Below are 21,035 nucleotides of genomic sequence, written 5' to 3'. Positions count from 1 at the left end.
AGCCCTCCACCACCAGGGGAAGTGAGGCTTCCTGCTCTGCCCATCCCCGATGCTGGGCAAGCAGCTGCAAACCTGAACCCCTCAAAAGCTTTTGTGGTGGGACAGAGAGAGCCATTCTGCACACTCCTCTCTGAGACTACCACGTCTGAAGTACCTTTGGGCAAGATAACAACAAACGACCCATTGAGAAGTTTCAGAGATGGCAGAAGCTGAGTAAACCTCATTGTTTCTACCAGGAGCTACTTGTCTAACAGGAGCTGTTTGATACTTGCTGTTTTACAAAGGGCTGAGAGGCACGTAACACACGGGGGAGAAAGTAAGATAGAGACAGGACTAGAGGAAAGAGACAGATCATCATCACCACCACCACCACCACCATCACCCCCACGGGCTCCAGCGGTGCCTCTGCTCTGGGCCTGCCGGCAGCACCAGGCCCCCATGCCCTGGGCCTGCGTTGTTTGTAAGGCAGTGCCATGGTCTCACCTCCAGGCCTCATCCCACAGAATCCCAGAAAGGCCGAGGTGGGAAGGGACCCCTGAAGATCACCCAGCCCAGCCCCTGCCTAGCAGGATCATAAAGCACAATGAGCAGGATGGCACCCAGGCAGGGTGTGGATATCTCCAGCGGAGACCCCCCAACCTCTCTGGGCGATGAGATCTCATACCCTAACTGGCTCACATGTGCAGCTGGTGCTCCAGAACCTTCTGGAAAGAGCTCAGGTGTGTGTGCTAAGGTCTTCCCTTCCCACTGGCAGAACCACGGGTGCAAAGATGTTTCAGATGCTTCCCAGGAGGTGGGCCTCTGACAAGTGCTATCCTGCCTTCTAGAGCTGCTTTTCTGACCCAATTTAAATTCACAGAATTTAAATTGCAGTAACCCCCTTTCTTGCCGAGTGTTTGAGACATCCCCCTTTCTCTCTTAGTCTCTACCAGCTTTTCTCTTCCTCCTGGCCTTCCCTTCATGCCATGTCCTTCTCCACAGACACAACTAAACCCAGCAGGGGCAGCTCTGACTGAGCGCAACCTAAAGCAGGACTACTGCATTCGCTGCCATCGGCAAATAATTCATTAGGTGAGGAGTAGACCGAAGGGAAAAAGTAGATGAGGAATACAAATAAAAGTAGGCTGGAGATGAAAAAATGGGCCATCTGCCTGGTTCCATATTTTATGCAAGTTTTGCATGTGTTGTACAGGACTAGGGTAAAATGGGTTGTGCTGAGTATAAAACTGCCCTGAACACTTCAGCTATGTGTGAATGTAGCATTTCTTATCAAAACATTGCCTGGATTCAGCAAGGGACTGACGTAAAGGCATGGGTAGAAGATTTTGCAGACTGGAGTTACCTCTGTTACCGGCAGAATCGGTGCCTGGTGGAGAAGAGCAGGCAACTCACATTATGGACCATTTTAGAAGTGCTGTATCCGCTCCTCATTAATATCTGAAGCACAAATACACTTGTCATAGCTCAATACAAAGCACAATCCTGCGAAGAGTACTTCAAATCTGGATTCACAAATGTGCCAGCATTTCAAAGCTCCTGAAAGTCACTGTAGTGTTTTGCAGGGTCCCTGTAAACACTGTGGCCATTTACCAGTCACCCCAGGCTATCTTCTCATCTCCAACATGCTTCAGCCCTTTAATGTAATATTTAGACCAATGTTGTTATTAGATTTTCCCTGGATGAAAGGCTCTATAAACGTAAATGCCAGTTGCTAATTCTCACCAGTACAAAATAATAGTATTAGCACATCACACAATAAGAAAAAAATTAAGCTGGTAATTTATACTGCTGAATTAGATACACTAACAAAAGAGAGAGGCAATTATATACTGCAGTAAAATCTTCAGTGCACAGACTTAAGCATTCCTCAGTCTTTAGTGTTCAATTAGGATAAAATTTACTTTCAATACAAGACATAACGCCAAGGGCTCTCAGGCCCTCAGCAAAAATATAGGATTTCATCTCATCTGCAACCATGCAAAGTCTTTTTTACTCTGGCAAAGCTCAAGGTTTAGCTCCAAAGAACAATTAGATTTGCATTACACATTGCACTAACAGGCAGCAACACGCAGATTTATCTGCTGAATGAATATATTCTAATAGGTCTGATGATCTGTCTTTATAGTACCATTTGATTAACAACAAATTTATTCACTTGGCAGCTGTATTCCTTAATCAGGTATTCACCAAGCAATAGCGTATAAATATGGATAAATGTCAGATTTATGGATCAGAGAGTACAATAATTTCATTTGAAGAAAGGTGGATTGTCTATACTTCTAATTAGTTTCCCTTTAAATAGGCTCATCACATGGACACATTTGTACATGTCCGGGGCCTGATTTTCAGCGCCAAGGGTGCGTGTCCCACCACACCGTACTCACTCCTCGGAGCCAAACTGGAGCCCTCTGCTACGACCTGTCAGCTTCCGCACATAAACATTTCCCTCCTTTAAGGGTTTTTACAGGGGACATTTTCAAGATGGGGTCATTCACGTGTTTGCAGCTGCACAAACTTTGTGCCCAGCCAATCTTCACTTATCCCTCCATTATCCGGGCACACCAGAAAAGGTGCTGGCAATACATCTGCAAGCAAACTGGTGAATGGCAGCAGAAAGAGAAGCTTCTACAGGGAATATCTTCAGTTAAATGATAGTGATAATAATGAAAAATTATCATAATTACCAGGGAGAAATATCCTGTCTGTGCAATTCAATCCAGGCTTTTAAGACAGGTTATAGACTCAGTTGACAAAAGTATTTTTACCTTTCTTTTTCAAGCAGATTCTCCCACAGCCACTTGTACGCTTCATGGGAGGCTGGAAGAAAAGAGAAAAGAAAAAAAAAAAAAAAGAGGATGTGAAATAATCCTTGGCTTATCAGGGGTAAGTGGTGTTATTTTGATATCTATATGGGAGGTAACAGGACTTTAGCTGTTGGACCCCGATTAAAGTAAAAACTGGGCTGGTTGTGAATAGGCAAGTCGTCTGAATATTGTTAGCAGCCTCTGCTTCAGTGCACAACAGGTATCGAAGCTGAAGTTTAGAGCACCTACATTTGGAAGATAAAATTCTCTACAAAGAGCAGAGGGCTGCTCAGGGTAGCTCTCCAATACACCTGAAAAGCCACGAATAGCCTCAAAATGAGTCAGCTCATCATACTTGGTCTAAACTACTAAGCTACTTCTGCACTGAATTTCCCAGGAAACCTGGAAGAATTCTGTTCCTCGGGGCAGGAAGGGAATATCAGGGAAGTCCTTCCCCCGAAGGATGCAGGGAATAGGGCAGCTTTTGTCACCCTGAGCCCAGAGCTGCTGCTCGCAGCTCTGCGCTGTGCTGCTGGTGACAGGCTGGCAGGAAGCAAGGCAGTTTTATGCCACGTTTTATTTTAATTAAGCACTAAGCACAAAAGCAAGGAAGAAAAAATATAAGAAAAACATAAGAACGGTGATGCCTTCTCTACTGTTCTAAATCCTTACCAGAGCACACCAAACTCCTAACCTTGTGTGTTGTAAACACTGTGCATGCTGAAGCTACGTCTTCGCTTCTCAACTAAATAATTTCCCTGTGGTGTGTCCTTTCTGTACAGCATGCCACACATGGGGCTGCTTTATAGATCATCTGTGCCACTGCAGAAACCTGAAACAAATGTCCGCAAGCTAAATGAGCTTGAATCCCAGCAGGATTTTCCCTGTAACCCCACGCAGGGCAGGTCCATGCTTTCAGAGCAGAAGGTATTACGGGGCTGGTGCAGCTTCCCTGGGCGTGCTGGCTGAACATGCTGCAGGTGGAGACCTCGCTCTAATCCTGCTCCCATTTCTAGCCTGAATAATTTCACACAGTGTAGAAAATCACCTGTGAGTCTCAGAGCAGATCTCAGCCATGCTCTGCACTGTTCAGGCACATGTGACCATGGCTGCATTGCACCCATGGAGGGGAGGAGTGCATGAAGTATATTTTGCTACCCAAAAGTAATCCTGAAATAAATGAATAAATAAAACCCATCCTTCATGTAGTTCTAAGCAAATAGAAATTTATCCTGATTTTGTTTATTAATCAAGTTACTGATCTATTATCTTTCAGAAATGTGACAAGTGACTGACAAGAGACTGATCTATCGCCATTTAATATTCAGAATACATTGCATGCTGAGATGAATATGAGAGTAACAGTTCCTTGCAATATCGAAGTCTACAGAGCCCTGCAAATATCACTTGATTTATCAAATCTGATTTGGGGCTTATAGCCTATATAGAGAGAGTTCTCCACTTCCTAATCCATTTGCCAACAAGTATTTTCTCTGCTTTCCTACTTTATCTTCCTTATTCACTGATCTGAAGGGCTGGAATCTTAAACTTATTTAGCAAGGACAAAAAGAAGAGAAAAAAAAAAAAGGATTTAAGGATTTTATTATAAGCTCTGACAATTATGTATGTCCTGATCCAGAGAGTAAATAAAAGTAAGTGGCTGTTTGCTGTGCCACTAAATGCAGGCCACCAAACGGACTTTTTATACAATGCTCTGAGATTGAAGCCATCAGACTTGCTGCTGAGTGAAGAGAAGAGGCGAAGAGGCACCGCTTTGTCACCCTCCCGGCTGCACCCGCTTACGGTGCCCGTCTGCTCTCTGGGTACTCTCCCCTAAACCAAATGATCTCAAAAAAAAATAAATAAAAGGAACAACTTTCTGAGGCTGACAACTTTTTCAGTTGTACCACGCTGTCTTTCAGCAAGTGAATGTCTGTCATTCTGCTTTTCAGTTAATGACTTAAAAATCCAATGACAAAAAAGGCAATAAATACAAAATAAAAAGTACCGGCCCCTTTATTTCTTGCTCAGAGGCAAATTGTGCAACCTTAATTTAACAGAAAATGATCGGCTTTATGACTAGATGTGTTGCAAATAAACTGACAACCTTTATACAATACAATTACTTTATTTTATGTGATATTATTATTATCTGAGCCATCTGACACTCTTATGGCTCATATAAAAATTCCTATTTTAGTGCAACTTTGAGCTTAAATAGATCTCTTTGTACTGTGTAAAACAACCCCACTCCTCTCACTTTAGCACTTAAAACTTTCAAGATATACAGAGCTCTATCATATTCCTTTCCTCCTTGGTTCTAGCAGTTGGGTTTTAGCATCTTGGTCAAAGAAAGCATTGCCAGTGATTTAAATCACCACTGGATCATCCCAAAAGTAGACCCAGGGGAACAAATCAGTCCCACAGGACTGGAAGGAAGACTTCGCTTAAGCTACCTGACATTTTTTACCAAAAGAAAAAAAAAAAAAGGTATTTTTCAGGATGGAGAATCATGATAACCCAGCTATTTTGCTTCTCTTCCTTAACTAAATTCATTGAAGCGGCTGGCACTGTGCAGCCAGGCAGATATATCCATTCATTACCATCTTTCCTTGCTACACGCTGCACATTTAATTCTTCTGATCCTTCCTCCCAAATCTCTCCCCAGCCCTGCAATCCCGTTAGCAGCTCTCCCCCTTGCTCCGTACAAATCCCTCAAGAAAACAGGCAGGTAACTGCCATTCTGCTTCACAATCACCGCAAAGCACGACGATTTCCCCCGCTGTGTTAATTCACTCTTTGCCTTGCAAAAGGCAGCCTTTGCCTCCCTCTCGCTGCCCACGGCTCAAAGGACCCTCACTGGCTTTCTCCTCGCAGTGATGATATCGCCTGGCACGTCACAAAACGCACCTCTCCAGCTCATCATCTTCCAGGCACGTGGGGCAGACACACAGCACCTGCCCTAGAGCACCTCCCCTCATGCCGTAACTCCTCCACCCCAGGAGCACCCCCACATGCCCCGGGGTTTAACCTGATGCTGGGATCGGATGGTGAGGAGGCAGAAAACGCTGATCAGATGACAGCTCCCGAAATCTGATGGGGTCTGGGGAGGCTCCGGTGGGCTGAGCTCCCAAAAGGGCTCTTGCTCCTGGTGGGCGGGGGGAACCCAGCCCCATGGGTCCATCAGATCAATGATGCTGCATTGACAGGAGGCTGAGACCTAAGCAGACCTTCTCCAACCACCAAGTGTGTTTGGGTGCACAGAATCACCTCTCTTCCCCTATATGTGCAGGACTGAAAATTCATGTGTTCTTTACAGCATTTCTCTGTTTCTGGCTGGTTCCAATGTGTGATCCAAACCATTTAGTCATGTATCTAAAACCTATTTTCTCCTGAGAATGTGTGGAAAACACTTTGCTTTTTTGGCAATAAGTGCATTGCTGCTGTAAACAAGATTTTTCTGAGCTCTTTTTAATGAATATAATTAAGAACACATTATAAAGCAGATTATTAGTAGTAAACAGCAAGTAGTAAATCCCATCTATATAATGTAGCAATATTATTAGGTTTCTTCCGCTAGAACTGCAGACGTGCACCCTGGCCATTCTCCTAATACGATGAATTCCTGATATTTGTTACAGTTCTTCGCAACCTGTAATGCAGAGGTCTATGGTCTAAGGATAATAAAGGCTACTTGCTATTAAATACAACTGGATGAAGAGGCAAACAAACATTTGTCATTATATAGCACTTTAAACTGTAAAAGCAGGAAAAAATGATCCTCAAAAATATGTAAATCCATCAGAATTTGGTGATCTTTAAAAAATACTAACAATAAAAGGGAGGTAATTAGGTATTGCGACAATGGATAGAAAAGAGAAGGAAGCACCATAAGAGCAAATATCATTTACTGGATCCCTGATCCTTTTGCACCTTCATGTGATCCTGAAAAGCATCTCGGCTGATTCAGAGAAATTACATCACCGTCTCCAGCATATGACTAAACCCTAAAGCCACCCTCGGAAGGAGAGCTGGTTCCTGCTCTCACCACTTGCCATATGTCTTCTCTTTCTTCCTCTACCATCGTAGCCTCATTTGCTATGGAAACAAGGCTCGTGTGATCCTGCTGCCTTTCTCCTTCCCCTCACCTCACTTACAACTTCTAAGCCTGTAGGACCATCTCAGTCTGAGTTGACAGATTAGTAGAAAGCGCAAAAATAACTGGATCCTCAAAAGTCTTGTGAGGATACGACACCGAGAGAAAGGGAAAGAGAAATGCCTTATTTATGTCCCTGATTAACATCCCTTATGGAGTGAAAGGCTGGAGCGTAAACTAATGCCACTGGACACCAGGTGGCCAGTGTATGAGAAGGGTCTTAACTATGCAAGACCTTCCACCATAAACTTCTTGGGCTAAAAATTCAATCAGCCTCCAATGAAAACAAGGCTTCATTACTTTTAGTACTCACAGACCTACTTGTATTTTTTTGTTCTTTGTTTCCACTTTCTTCTTCTAGTAGAACAAAGACAGCATCAGCCAAGCAAGGCTTCCCTAACTCTTTTGCAGCATCTCTGTATCTGCTGCTGGAAATGGAGCTAAAACCAAAGCCATCAGCTCACCACATCAGTGCTGCAGAGGCTGAGCAGATCACATCGGCACTGGTTCTCCACCAGTAAGACTGCCAGGAAAACTCTGTCCCCGGAAGAGAGAGGATGCATGTTTTCTTTGCAAATCTCTTCTTCCTCCTCTTGTGGGTGTCCTCGTTTTGTTTTGTTTTCCTTCAAGGAAGCCAAATTAGATTTCAACAGGAACAATAGCAACAGCAAAAACATCGGCTCTGTTATCTCTGTTCATTGCTCTTTTCTCCCAAATATTGCTTTTGCACCACCTGAGTCTCCAAATTTGGGCTTTCCTTAGGAAAAAAAATAAAAATCTATCTCAATAGTTAAAGGAAAAAGGATTAAGGGATATTGTTAAAATGAAAGCCCTACTTAATACCCAACATCTTCAATTCTGTAACTATTTTTCCTTTTCCTATATCTCTAATGAAAGGTTAAAAAGATCTTTAAGGCTGATTGTTGCCATGGGACTAAGCAGCCTGGAGTCTATTAATTCAACTCCCAGCAGTTTGTTTAACTAGTTAGTGTGCAACACTAGCAGGGTCATGCTGACATCCTTATTTCAACCCTCTTTTCAAGTAATATAATTGCACTACTCCTGATGACTTACAATTAAATCTAAACTGAAGTTCACAAGTGAACTTTCTATCTATTAGCCTGTGTCAAAAAGCTTGGTGTTCTGAATCCTTAAAAAAATAAATTAAAAAAATCAAAGACAAATGAGAAAACATTATGTCTCATTAGATCAATCCTCTGCTAATTTAGGGCCTGATACATTTGTGTTTGTTAATGCTAAAAATTGACATTAGTTCTTTCCTTCATAAAAAAGTAAATAACATAAAAGATATTAATGGGTAATGCTTATTCACCCTGCCAGTTCTGGAATTTCACAATACTTTTCTCCATATGCAAAATGCTTTTAAAGTTGTCTTAAACTATGACTGGCTCTGAACCCATTTAATTCCTTTCCTCTTTTGAACAACTGCCTCTTCCTTTCCAAGGTACGCCTTGGTGTGTGGGACTCACCAATGAGCTGCTGAGGAGTCTTAAATAATTGATAATTTAATAAGCTCTCTGATGAGAGAGAAATTCAGTCTTGTACTCCAGCTGGTCTTTAACGATCTCCCTGTATTGTTCTGCTCTGTGCTACCACAAGTGACACCAAAAGGAACGGCCTTTTGGTAAAGGACGGAAAGTTGAGTATCTTACACATGGTGCATGTCCACACCAGGAACATGTAACAAGTGCAAAGTGTTTATGGTGCACGTCTTTACCTGATCTGTAACTCTTGGACAGGACACTTGGTCAGCCTAAATTAGAGCTTTTGGGGAAAGAGGTTACTTGCTTCTGTTTAATTTTCTGCATCAGTTCAACCTTTGCCAGTTAGAAAAAATCACAAAGATCACAAGTATTTCATATGAACTGTGTGTCTATGTATACTGTATGCAAACTGTGTTGCAAACAATTATACTTAACTCTGCCCCTGTGAATAATTCATGCAAATTAACTTAAATACACTTAGCTGTCAACAATGTCTTAACCACAAAGCAATCTAATCTTTCACTCAGACAATTACTATAAATGTCAACCCTGAAAAGTAAGGCACTTCTGTAAGGCACCACAGAGGAGATTGGAATCAAGCAAAGCTAAATTTTGTAACATTGGAAAACTTTAATGGAAGCTCCCGGTGTGAACGGGGTGGGAGAGTCAAGGTGGAGTCAGCAGCTGTGAGCAGAGCCTCCAGTCCCGCCAGCCTCCCCGTGGCGCTCCCCGCTCCGTAGTGGGTTTGGACAAAGACACTAAGCCATTAACTGCCATTTGAAACCAAACACGAGAGCAGGGAGGATTTCAGGCAGGATCCTCCACAACAGACCTCCCCTGTGTGATTAATGAAGTATTGAGGAAGATGAATGCACATAAGCTCACTCCAAGTAAAATGAGCACCACCTTGAAGAAAGCTATTGATGAGAGGAAATTGCTCAGTATTAAGAGCTCTCTGGAGCCAAGGCAGAGACAAAAGTTACATTCAGCTCTCTGTAAATGAGTTCTGCTCTCTGTCTTCACAACTTTAACTAAACTGATGAAAATGGTCGAACAGGCAGACTTGGTTGCTCATGAGACTCCATAATTTGTTCCGTGAATGCTTTAAAAAGAGATGGGCTGGTAAAGAAGATCATTGAATTTAAGCAAAATATAGGGGTCACAGCACTTCTAGTATCAGGGGCAATGCATGTGATTCCAAAAAAAAGGAGCTCAGCTGTAAAGGTGGGAATCAAATGAGAATGAACAAACATCTTGTGAGGAACAGTCCTCCGTGTATCAAGAGTACCACGTGTCTTCGGATAATGAGAAAGAATTCAGGTATTGATCACTAGATTGAAAATTCCTTCAGCTATTTGCAAGGCAAGAGGAAGAAATTATAATCAGCAGGCTTGCTTAAGGCAGGGGATGTTTGATGGAAATTTTGGTGCAACAGTCCTGGATCAAGACTGCCACTGAGTTTACTGCTCCTTCCTCTCCTTGCACTCAGGCTTCGCTTATCAAGTTCCTAACATCTCACAACTCTTCTGTCTGGAAACCTCTGAATTTTGTACACCATCTCCTAGTTAGGATGTTTTTCACCCCTCGTGTTCAGGACGGTTTCGCTGTGAGTGTGGGCCTGTAGCAGGATCTCATGGAAGTAGTCCTTGCAACTTCTGTTTTGGAATTGCTGTTGAACGTTTTATTTTCTGTCTGTTTTTAATCAAGCTTGAAATTTTCTACCTTTAGAGAAACCTTTAAAATCTTCTCATTTTCTCTGGATAATACATCTCTGAACTACACTGTTATACCTGAAGAAAAGAACTATTTTCTGTCAGTTGGAAACCCACGCCTCATTTTGAACTGAAATAAACCTACTAATAAAATTAATCAGAAGCACTATTCCTCGGGAGAGAGTCAGGGAAAATACGAGGGGTTATAAACTGAACCACAGGATCCAATAATGCAGCACAGGCAATAGTGAGGAACCAGACCTCCGCTAGCTGGGACACAGCACACCTCAGCAGACGGCTGTGGATTTACTGTAGGAGAAGAGCACAGATAGGGACAAAATGTAAGTGAAAGGCAGGTAATAAGAGGTTGTAAGCACACTGAAATTCTTCCAGGTGATCTGCAAGGCTCCTTAAGATCCTTGTCCATCACTCAAGAATTAAGCTTCAGGTTTTAGATATGCTATTGTGTGCTCATCCTTTGGGGACATCCCGTTAGCAACACCCTGTCTCTAGGAGAATAAAGGAGCCGTGCATCCTGTTAGAGCTGCTGATTGAACAGCAGCAAAACTCAGGCTGAAGTGCTGGGAGCACAGCTAACAAGACACCTAAATTACAAGCCCTGAATGAAAATTGGGGTATCACTTCTGTCTGAGCTTCCTGTAAGCTTTTCTGCAAACACAGATAGTTACGGCAATTTCCCAAGTGCGTAGGGAGGGTCAGCTAGTGACAGCAAGGAGTTTTTAGGTTTGTAAAACACCGTGTCTGCCAAAAATTACTAAGTCGGATCCCTGTAATGAAAGTGCAGGGCGTCTCTAATGGAAGCAATAGTAGACAGGCGGTGGACTTTGTTTTATAATTTTTATGACTGAGAGATGAACTGACAGAAGCAGACAGTGATGAAGAAAAGGTGCTGTTCTGGAAACTGGCCAGTGAATCTGAAGCTGTTATCAACAGAAAGGTAACAGATGTGGGGTTTCAGTAACAAGCCATGAGAAAATACAGCCACCGCATACGGTAAGACAGCAACACTTGTTTAACCCCTTCCCAAACACTGAAAATTGCAGAATAAGCTACAAAAGGAGGCCTAAATTCGTGATCCTGATAAAGAAACACGAACTATAAAGTCTAGTCTGATTTCTGCTATGAATTCTACTCGACTTTGGAAGGCTTCTTCACTTTTTGCTGTTGCTGGTTTGGTGCAGTTAGCCTGGCTCCAAGCAGGAGGTGATGTTCAACCAACTCCGTCGGTATTTGTGCTACCGGGAACCCCACAGAATTTTATCGGGCGTGCCACACACACAGAAGGAGCAGAACTCATGAATTCCTACTCCACAAGGCTGTTGTTTCTCTCTGCTCTCGCTGAGGAATGGGAAAAGCAACATACCTTGGTCCTCTGTCAGCTCTGGGTCTCTCCAGCAAGAGGGACAATGACAGACACATTCAGCTTGACTTTTAACCTTGCACCACAGGAGTGTTACGAGATCTCTCACTCCAAGTCTGCCCATTGCACTAGCTTTACTGAGGCTAACAGAACAGAACTCCTAATTTTTATATTCCAGTACAATGACGCCTTTATCTGGGCAACCAGACTATGTTTTTAACACAGCCTCGCCATGTGAGCTGCTGAATATTCCTTTCTTCTGCTGGTTGGAGGTCATCTGCCATGTGTTTCTTTGGGGTTTTGCTCCACACCCCACCTAGTGCTTCTCCTTCAAGCCCCCAAGGCACCCCAAGCAGCAGCTCTGCTCCCTGAATGCTGGCTTTAGACCCTGGCTGCACTGCTGTGCTCATGATCTTAAGTACTGGGCAAAGGTACTTCCACAGCCTTGAGGGACATAGGTGTTTCATTTTTATGTTCTATTTTAACATAGATTTCAAGTAGCTTCCTTTAAAAGCCCTGTCAAAAGCTTGAAGAATTGGACCATACAATAGAAATAATCTTCATTTATTTATAGAGGCAGGGCTCCAAAGGCTCAGACGTTCAGTTTACCTGAGGAACTGGGCTTGCATCCAGGGAAGCCTGAGAAGCAAGTTCTGTAGGTATATTAACAAGGCTGGTTTATCTCGAATCCAGTTGTAAGAGGATGACTATTAAAATCTTTGCATAATCAGGAAGAAAATCCTTGAATATTCCTTTTAATCACTCCTGGTTGTTCGAGACAATCCATTACAAGCGTCTGAGCACACTCAGCTGCCTTCCCCCGTTCCGTTACTGTCACCGCGGGCCTCAAAGCACCAACCTGCAGCTGGGACATCGGCATCTCCTCCAAGTGCTGCACTCTGCAAGGCAACACCCAGTCGACCTCTTCCCTGTCCATGTCTCACCTGACAGGCAGCACAGAAATCCCGCTGGGGTGTTCCTCCAAGACCACAGCCCAGTTGCAGGCGCAAGGTGGCATTTGCCTCCCCGCAGATTCACTCACATTGAACTCTCTGCTTTAGCAGCTAAGCTAGCAAATAGACAATGAACTGCTTTGGGTATCGATGCATAGATTTTTCTAAGCAGGATCCCTTTACTTAGGTACAAGCACTAAAACACTGAAGCAATTTCAGAATTGCCATTTCTGCAAGTGCAGGACACGACTTCCAGTTGGTGCATTTCTTAAGAGCTCAGCTCTTGCAGGGAAAGGATTAAGTTTAAAAAAAAAAAATCCCGATGCCTTTTTTGTTTTTTAATCTTGCAGTTTGTGGGAAAAAAATGCAAAAAGACATAGCTTGCAGTTATACACAACAGTAATGGTTTTTGTTTGATTTTTTTTTAATCTACTGTTATAGTTTAAGCAAAACTAAGACCAAGAGAGACAACTAAGGAAAGCAAATGAATCAGTGAAATTTCTGGACTCTGTATTCGATGGTAGCACAAATTGACATGCTAAGCTACTTTTTTTTTAATTTATTTTTTCTATCAGCACAGTTTAATTTAGCTTTAATTTCTTTGCATGGCAGAAAGCCTCCTGCTGAATCCTAGCCTAGGCAGAGAAGCACAGTGCTGGTTTTTCAAAACTTCGGACACCAGAAGTGTGGGACTTACTGGAGGGAAGGGCAGATAACACAGAACACATCCCAGCAAGCAGAGCAAACCTCTCAAGCCCAGCACAGGACAGTTCTGGTCAACAATGAGCACTGACACTGTGGCTGGCGTGCCATGTACTGATTCCTGAATGACGTGGCCCAGCAAATGGAAAATGCTGTTCTGCTTAGCACTGCCAGGCACGGGGCAGATACCACGCTGCAACCTGTGGCCCTGTGAGGTCTGACCTGCTCTAGAGCTGCCATTGCTGCTGACCTCCCACGAGTTCTCCCCAAGACAGCTCTGGCTTTGACACCGGCTTTAAACCATCACTGCTCCCCTAGGTCACTTCTGCTTGGCTTTACTGAGCCGAGAACATTGCTACGCTGGTCAGAGCCACAGGATCAATAACGCAGAGAAGGAAAGAGCTGCATTCCCATCTGCCTCGTCCATCACCAGCAAACTTGGCAGCTGAATTTTGCTTCACGAATTCCATTTTTCACTTGACAAAAAGCCTTTCTTGGAGCCTGCTGGTGGAGGGACCTAAAACCTTATATACATTAAGGCAACTGAATTGATACCCTGTCAGATGAAGAGAATCTCTCTTTATCTGGTGAGAGTTAATGATGATTTATTAGGCAGAACAGACAGGTCCCAGGACATGTTTGCAAGGACTTGTCAATCAGAAAAACATTCCTCCAGAGATTTGGACTAAGCTTAATTCATACTTTTTATTTAGAAGACAAGAAAAGAGAATGGGACTTCAGTTTGAAGTACTTGTTAGATAACACGAAGCTTTAGGAAGATAAAAGAGCAGATGAGAAAGGACCTCTTAAGACACTGAGTACAATCCCATGTCATCACAAAAGTGCCACCAAGGAAACATATATAAATGATCAGGATTTGGGGGACCGTGAAATAAACATGAAAGACTGTTGGGAAGACACCTGATAAAAAGGAATGTCTGAAATGAAATCAATGCAAAGCATACTGCCCTACAGCTCAATAAAAACCAACAAACTGCCTTCGAATAATTTAACCCATGATCTCTCCATAAGAACTTCTCTCAGAACAGCAGACTTATGGATTTGTTGGTCCATCAGGGTAGGAGTCTTTGCCCTAATGGAGTTAACATCATCTTGGACAGCCCTGGAAGTCAAAGGAGAGAAATAAGTATTTTTAGGGTGTGATGCTCACTTGTGTTAGCACAGCTGGGTCAGGCGAGTCACCCCATAAAAGCTCCTTTGAGCCATGGGTCACTCACCCCACTGACATGCCAACACCACGGACCTCTAAACCACAAATCCTGTCCAAGTGACCTGCTGTTTGCCAAAGGCTAGCTCCCAGGAAGCTATGGACTTTATAAGGCTCCCTGAGTTCTAGCCCTGTCCAGTTAGTTCTGTTCTCATCTTTCTAGATCCACAGCTGTTGCTAAAGGGAGGCTGGAAGGAGCAAGGTGCAGCACCAGAGACGTCCTCCAACACAACGCACAACTCGAAGGAAGCAGGAGGTGTCGGAGACACGCCTCAGGATGTGCAGCAGAAACAATAATGGACAAGTTCCTCCTCGGCTTTGATCAGGAAGCACATCAAGTTAGGATTGTTCTCTCTGACTGCTCCTCTCTCCAGACCGACAGCTAAAGGCAGTGGCGGCCGGCAGGCAGCAAGTGCATGGGAAACGCTCCCCACGGCCAGTAACATCACACAAGGCTCACTTCTCGTATCCATTGCAACTGATTGCTATCTTTACCAAGAGGGTCGTGGCAGAAGGGCAGGCACAGCAGTAGGCCTGCAGCAGCAGCATTTACAGCTCTTGGCTTAGAGTCTCCACAGGAGGAGAAACCACCAAATAGTCGCCGGGGACCCAGGCACATCACACCTCCAGCTCCCTGCAAGGCTGTGGCGGTGGCATGGCCACAGCAGCCCTCTGAGCACCAGGAGGATGCTCGTGTCCTGCTTCCCCAGCAGGCTGCTCTCCGGCTCTCAAACACCCCTTACTTTGAAACAAGCCCTGCAGACAGCGAGCGTGCGGCTGCTGAGGGTATGGGAGAGCACCATTAATCACCTTTAAAAACCCCTAATGTTCCAGTGGCAGCAGCTCTGCACAAAACCAGAGCTGAGGCTGCATCATCCCTCTTTGCTGAGATTTATTGCAGAGCAGCAGGAACTTGCTTTGGGTTGCTTCAAGGCCCCTCTCACACAGTGCTTTCAGTTTACAACAGCAGAACAGAGCCTGCCTTCCCTGCTTGAATTATAAATGCGAGCTTTCTCTCTGCACTCCCTTAAAATGAAAACGGACTTCACAGAAGAGAGCCCGTGTTTGCAATTTCACTCCGAACAGTACAGGAGGTGACCCCTACCTTGGCAAGGGACACAGATTACAGGATGTGTAGTGAACGGCAGGCAGCAGGGTGTCCTACCAAAGGCACCGTGTGCTGCAGCCCTCAGCCAGCCGTGATCTGTCTCGGCAGGAGACACGGTGCAACTCCTAGGACAGCACAACCCATCAGGGAAAACTCCTTGCCATTGATTTCATTTTCCTCCCAGTCTGGAGCTGTCTGCCCAGACTCCTCCCCAGACAGCCGCTGCGGTCTGCCCTCGTGGCTCAGGGTGAGGGCTGCCTCGTGGAAGCACTGACCTTGGGGGCTGGCGGCAAACACCAGCTCTTGGCCTAGCTCTGCAAAAAAGAAGAGCCCATTCGTACCCAAGCCACAGCCCTGATGTATTCGCACTCCGCTGCGAGGCAATAAAACCCCAGAAATTCGGTAAAGGATGAAACGAGGCGCACGCTTTCCTCCATGGCCCGTTGGGTAGAGGTATTCTGCCGTGTATCTCTATCCTCTAACTGGATTTACTTGCTCAACTTTAACATTTTTAATATCATTTTTGTGTCTGCAATAGAGATTTTCTTCTGTCCTTGCTCCCTGCAGTTACACAGCCCATTTCTCTTTGCCACTTGAGCAGCACCATACCTCCACGGAAGGTTTATCACCCCAGGAACTGAAGAGCTGAGAGAAGGGCGCTCCCCACTCCCTCTAACGGCTCCTTTCATCGATGCCAAAGGCAGCACCAGCTCAGTTTGGCTGTCCCAGCCCCGGGAGGAGCACTCCCCTTGCTCCAAACACAGCTCGACCATTTCATGCAGCCCTGTGGGCTGTCTGAAGGGGAACTTACAGGGCACGACCCTCGCCGCTGCCAGTCCTCGGCTGTCGCTGCGGTGCCCCATGCGTGCAAGAGGAGGATGAGCAGCGACCAGCCCCGAGGGAGCAGGTGAGGAGCTGACTGCCAGGAGAGACCATCTGCGTGAGCAGAACAAGCTGTGTTGGTGGAAAAGGGAACAAGAAGGGAATGATGTCACTTGGAGAAGCACATTGCTCGCAGACCTCGCTTAATGGGGAGGTCAAAGCTACGCTGAGTGCTGGCTTGGTGTTCCTGCTTGCACTGCATGCTGCCAGGAGACCAGCGAGTGCCCCTGCCCACCAGGTTGTCCAAAATGAATGTTAACCACCCTGAGCACCATGCTCCAACTCAGCGCTGCCTCTCCTGAGAGCCCAGCACCAAACACAACAAAAGCCTTTCAAGAAAAACTTCCCTGTCCAGCAGGCGCTGAGGCTGTTTGGGAGATTGCACAGAAGGGATGAAGATACCACGCACATGCAACATCTTATGGGCCGCAGCATCTGCTCCGATACTTTTAATTGCTCCTAAGGGAAGACAAATTAGTCCCTGCAACAGTGTTTCAGAGGATGATCCTTAGAAAGGAAGAGAGATCCACGCTAGTGCGTTTTAAAGGTCTATAGTAAAACAACAACAAAATTATAGAAGAGCTTTTGTATCTGCCATAAAGATGCTGCCACTGATCCAGGTGTAATAAAACAACCTCCTTCTTGCCTGGCTGGATCTGGTCCGTTACTTTTTACTTAATGCTTTTTTTATTTTTATTTTAGATTTAGTGCGCGCTACAAACACCTCGCAGAGCGGATGTGTGAGTGCTGTGATTTAACACCGTCGGCGCTACAGCAGCTTTGCCGGGCAGGAACGGAAAGTGACAAAGTCATGTATTGTGCAGCACATTTGCTTCTCTCTCTCTCTCTCTCTCTTTTTGTTTAAATTAAACTCTTTGTATAAATAGTCATTCTGGCTGATTATATAATCTCCCACATTTAGATCGTCTGTGTTGCAACCATGGCAACTCCCCGAGCCGAACGCATTCGGTTCAAACTTCGTTCTAAATTTGCTGATGAGGGTGAAGAAACAGCTCTGGAAGCCCTTCTCAGACAACCTACATTTGTTCTTTGCCTGCAGAGCTCAATCCAGCTTGGACAGAGAGCACCCAGTGCCCTAAATAGGTTAGGAACAAGCGTCCATCCTGCTCCAGTTTAGCTGATTGCGTCTCTGATACCAGACATGGGGAGCAGCAATGCCATTAGGGAAAATTACTATTCATATTATTTGATTAGTACTAAGTAAAAGAGATGCACAGCAGTAGAGCTGGAGAACGGCATCTCTGTGGCGCAGAGCAGGCAGCGCTCGCAGTAGCTCTGCAGAGTTTCTCTCCTTGTTTCATCAGCGTGCTTCATCTTCGGTTTGCAAAAACAACACTAAAGCTAAAAGGTTCAAAAATGCTTTTCTCTTGCGGCTAAGCAACCATCTGAGGGTGAGCTAACTGCCCTGGGGGCTGATATTTGGTCCTGCTGAATGTGTCCCACTGGTCAGATGGCTGGGAGCAGCTCAGCCGTGGATTTAGGGAGACGTTGGCCGAGCTGCCCCGAAACTGCAGGAATTTCAGACTGCAGCCAGCTCCCGACCCTCTGGGACGGGCAGCCCCTGCTGCTCTGCACTGAGGTTGCAGAAGTAAGGTAAAGTGAGGCCGAGAATTGTGTGCAGAGTGGAAAAAGCACAAGTGGGTTTTAAATAACAATTTGGAAAAAAAAAAAAAAAAAAGAGCAACTACATAACTGTTCTAATTAACCATTGTGCTCACCTACCGTATTTCTACTTATAATTCTTGGTATTTTCTTTGAAAGGATGAATCATCCCAATCAGGTCTTTATTTTTCTTGTGCCATAAATACAACAGATGAAATGTGTGGCCAAATTTTCAAGTGAGATAGCTGTCCAAATGTCCTATAGTGGTCACAAGCACAGGAGCCAAAATCAGACACAGTGATTTGGGACTGGCAGCACTTCCAGATTTGCTAGGACTGAAACCCTGCTGTGTTAGGCACTGGCTAAACCCTACAGTCAATAAATTGGAGAGTTTATGCAAGAAGTTAAACTGTGCATATATAGTTGCCCATCTGTCTTGCACAACTAGCTTCTTCTGGGCTAGGCAAGTTCCTGTGGGCTTTGCCAGACACAACCCAAGAGACTGCAGAGCCATTTGGCTCCAGCTATAAACCTGCCTCATGTCCAGAGATTGCTAGCCTTGTACGACTATGACAGAAACTGTAATCTAATCCAGGCAAGAGAAACGTATTCCTTCATGTTCTATTTAAATCTTCACAGCAACAAATGAAAGTAAGGGTGTCACACTCCTTATTTCAGACATTTTAAAGCTTGCACTGAATTTAATCTCTTGCTTCAATTGGATATTTATAACAATAAAAGTCCAGCCATGCACAGACAAGACATGCTACAATTACAATTATGCTTACAAAAAACAAGCGGCAATCAATATCTCATGTACAGTCTGATCTTGATTATACTTAGTCAGTGGTGATGCTAACAACTTACTTATATCATTTAATTTCTTTCCAATCACATCTTAATTACTAGCTACACCAAAGATGCCTAGAAATTGTACAACAAGAACCCATATATTTTTTTGTCTCATATTGACATGAGCTTTGACACCATTAAGTGCTGGTTTGCTTGCTGCAGACTGGAGGGAGAACAGAGATTAAATGCAGTAATTAATTATGTGCATTTGAAATTGAAATACGGAAAAAAAAAAAAAAGAAAAAAAAAAACATAAAAAGTGAGGTTACTGAGCTCGTACATTAACAGTAGCTTGTTGCATTAATTTGGTTTCTCACTGATGCTTTCTAATTCCCTTTTCATTACATGAGGAGAAGGGATACATTCTGCCAGAGCTAATACTTTTGTGAAGATGTTACACTCATTTTAAATGTGTCTCTATTCTCCTACCTGTAGAAGATGGATCTCTTTGTTATCTTCTTCCCTGCCTGATAATCCCAGGGAGGATTGAATAAACTCAGACATTCAAGGGAATAATGGTAGCACTGCTAGCCTGACATATTCACACAAACCCACCAGGATTCAGCATAAGGTGGGAAGGTGCTTAAATAAGCAAATAAAAAGCCACCTGAGCCTCCTTTGCAGAATAATGTAGCAGGAGCTTCTCTGGGAGCCAAGCAAACAAATGAATTAATAGAAGCCTTTGCCGCTTGTTGGGTATTATTCACGACGCTTTATGAGGTTGCTCCCTGGAAACCTAGGTAAACTTTGACTGTGACTTTCTTTTTGATCTTCTTTGCCCAGATCATCTGCTTTAATGTAATCCTGGAAACTTTTCAAGAAGTCTGCATTCACGAGCCAGTCCCTGCTTATTTCCATTTGAAAGGACAGCTGGTGCAAGTCAGGGCTGCAGCAGCTCAGTAGGGTGCCCGTAGGTGATCTGAGCCATGAAAGGGCAGAAAGGAAAGAGATGGGAAAGCTGGTGTTAAACTGGAAGTGCTTAGCAGGTATCTGGATTCATGATTTGAGATAGAGTTAAGAGGCAGCCTCCTCTGACCTGAGCTTTGCCCTCTGACTGCTTGGTTGTGCCCAGGTCATGCCCAAGTTGCGATGGCTCACGGGAAGAAACCACCACCACTGGCCCGGAGCCCGGCTTTGCTGGTTCAACATTAGGAAGCATTTCCTAGTGACTTTGGGGACATTTGCAGATAATGCCGTACATAAAAATTAGGCAATATAAAGTCGCTTTGCCTTACTGCTGGCATCTTTTTCTGGACGTTTTTCCAACTCCGTGTCCTTCTCCCAGGACCATGCCTGTGAAGCCTCTTGCCATCTGCAAGCTGGTGCAGGGCTGTTCCAGGCAGTAGTAACGGTATCTTTGCGTGAGTGCTCTGAATATAGGCCCACAGGATTTGTTTAGCCAAGCTACAGTAACTATTTTAAGCTTTTTACATAAATGCAATGTCTCCCGTTTTACTTCTATCTTTTCCATTGCCTTGGATCCCCACTAGTCTGACACCTTCCTTTTTTTTAGCAAAATTCAATTACAAGACAGTATTATAATGGAGTTTTTGATGTTTCTGTTCCTTGTTTTTGCTTACCACTTTGCTCCTGCAGCACCCATGCCATCCTACCGCAGGCCCCTGCCAGTGAGGTTACCTGACACAGCATCTGGTCCGCTGGGGTAAATCTAGAGGGAAGTACTTTGCATAAGTCTCAGCGTCCAAATTTAATGCACTCTTTTGGCAACATCTATATTTCTCCATACACATGACAAAGCAATCTTGCGATTAGCTGCAGAACACGCTCATTAGTGTCTCTGGGGAGGCTGCCCTGCATTCTGATATGAGAGGGCTTGCTTCCCTTAACAACCTTCCTAGAAAAGAATATTTCATCATGAAATATTTCAGTAGTGCCGTGTTTTGCTGCCTGAGCTCGGATAAATTCAGATTGCCTCAGACATGCTGGCAAAGGGTCTCCAGCCAGCACAGCCCAGGTAGAGAGACTGAGAGCAAACTGCTCTGGGCAGGTAGGGAAAAGGATATCACAGGGCTGCGATGCTGAATTGACTCCTAGGAAAGGAATCACAGCACCAAAATCCAGCTATATATATATTTTTTTTATTATTTTTTTTTTAAAAAGGCGCAAGT

The 21,035-nt window shown here is 44.4% G+C and overlaps 1 long non-coding RNA gene across 1 annotated transcript in view; it reads right to left on the bottom strand.

Moving 5' to 3' along the window:
- Positions 1-21,035, bottom strand: part of LOC139999241 (uncharacterized) — a 39,557-nt gene that overhangs the window by 2,496 nt on the left and 16,026 nt on the right. The window contains exon 3 of the long non-coding RNA XR_011804570.1: positions 2,766-2,817. This is a non-coding gene — a long non-coding RNA (uncharacterized lncRNA). The remainder of the gene's footprint in view (positions 1-2,765; positions 2,818-21,035) is intronic.

The sequence above is a fragment of the Anas platyrhynchos genome, chromosome 21 (assembly GCF_047663525.1).
Source record: "Anas platyrhynchos isolate ZD024472 breed Pekin duck chromosome 21, IASCAAS_PekinDuck_T2T, whole genome shotgun sequence".
NCBI classification, from domain to species: domain Eukaryota; kingdom Metazoa; phylum Chordata; class Aves; order Anseriformes; family Anatidae; genus Anas; species Anas platyrhynchos.
Note: the sequence above shows the minus strand (reverse complement) of the source record. Positions and strands in the feature narration are given on the sequence as shown.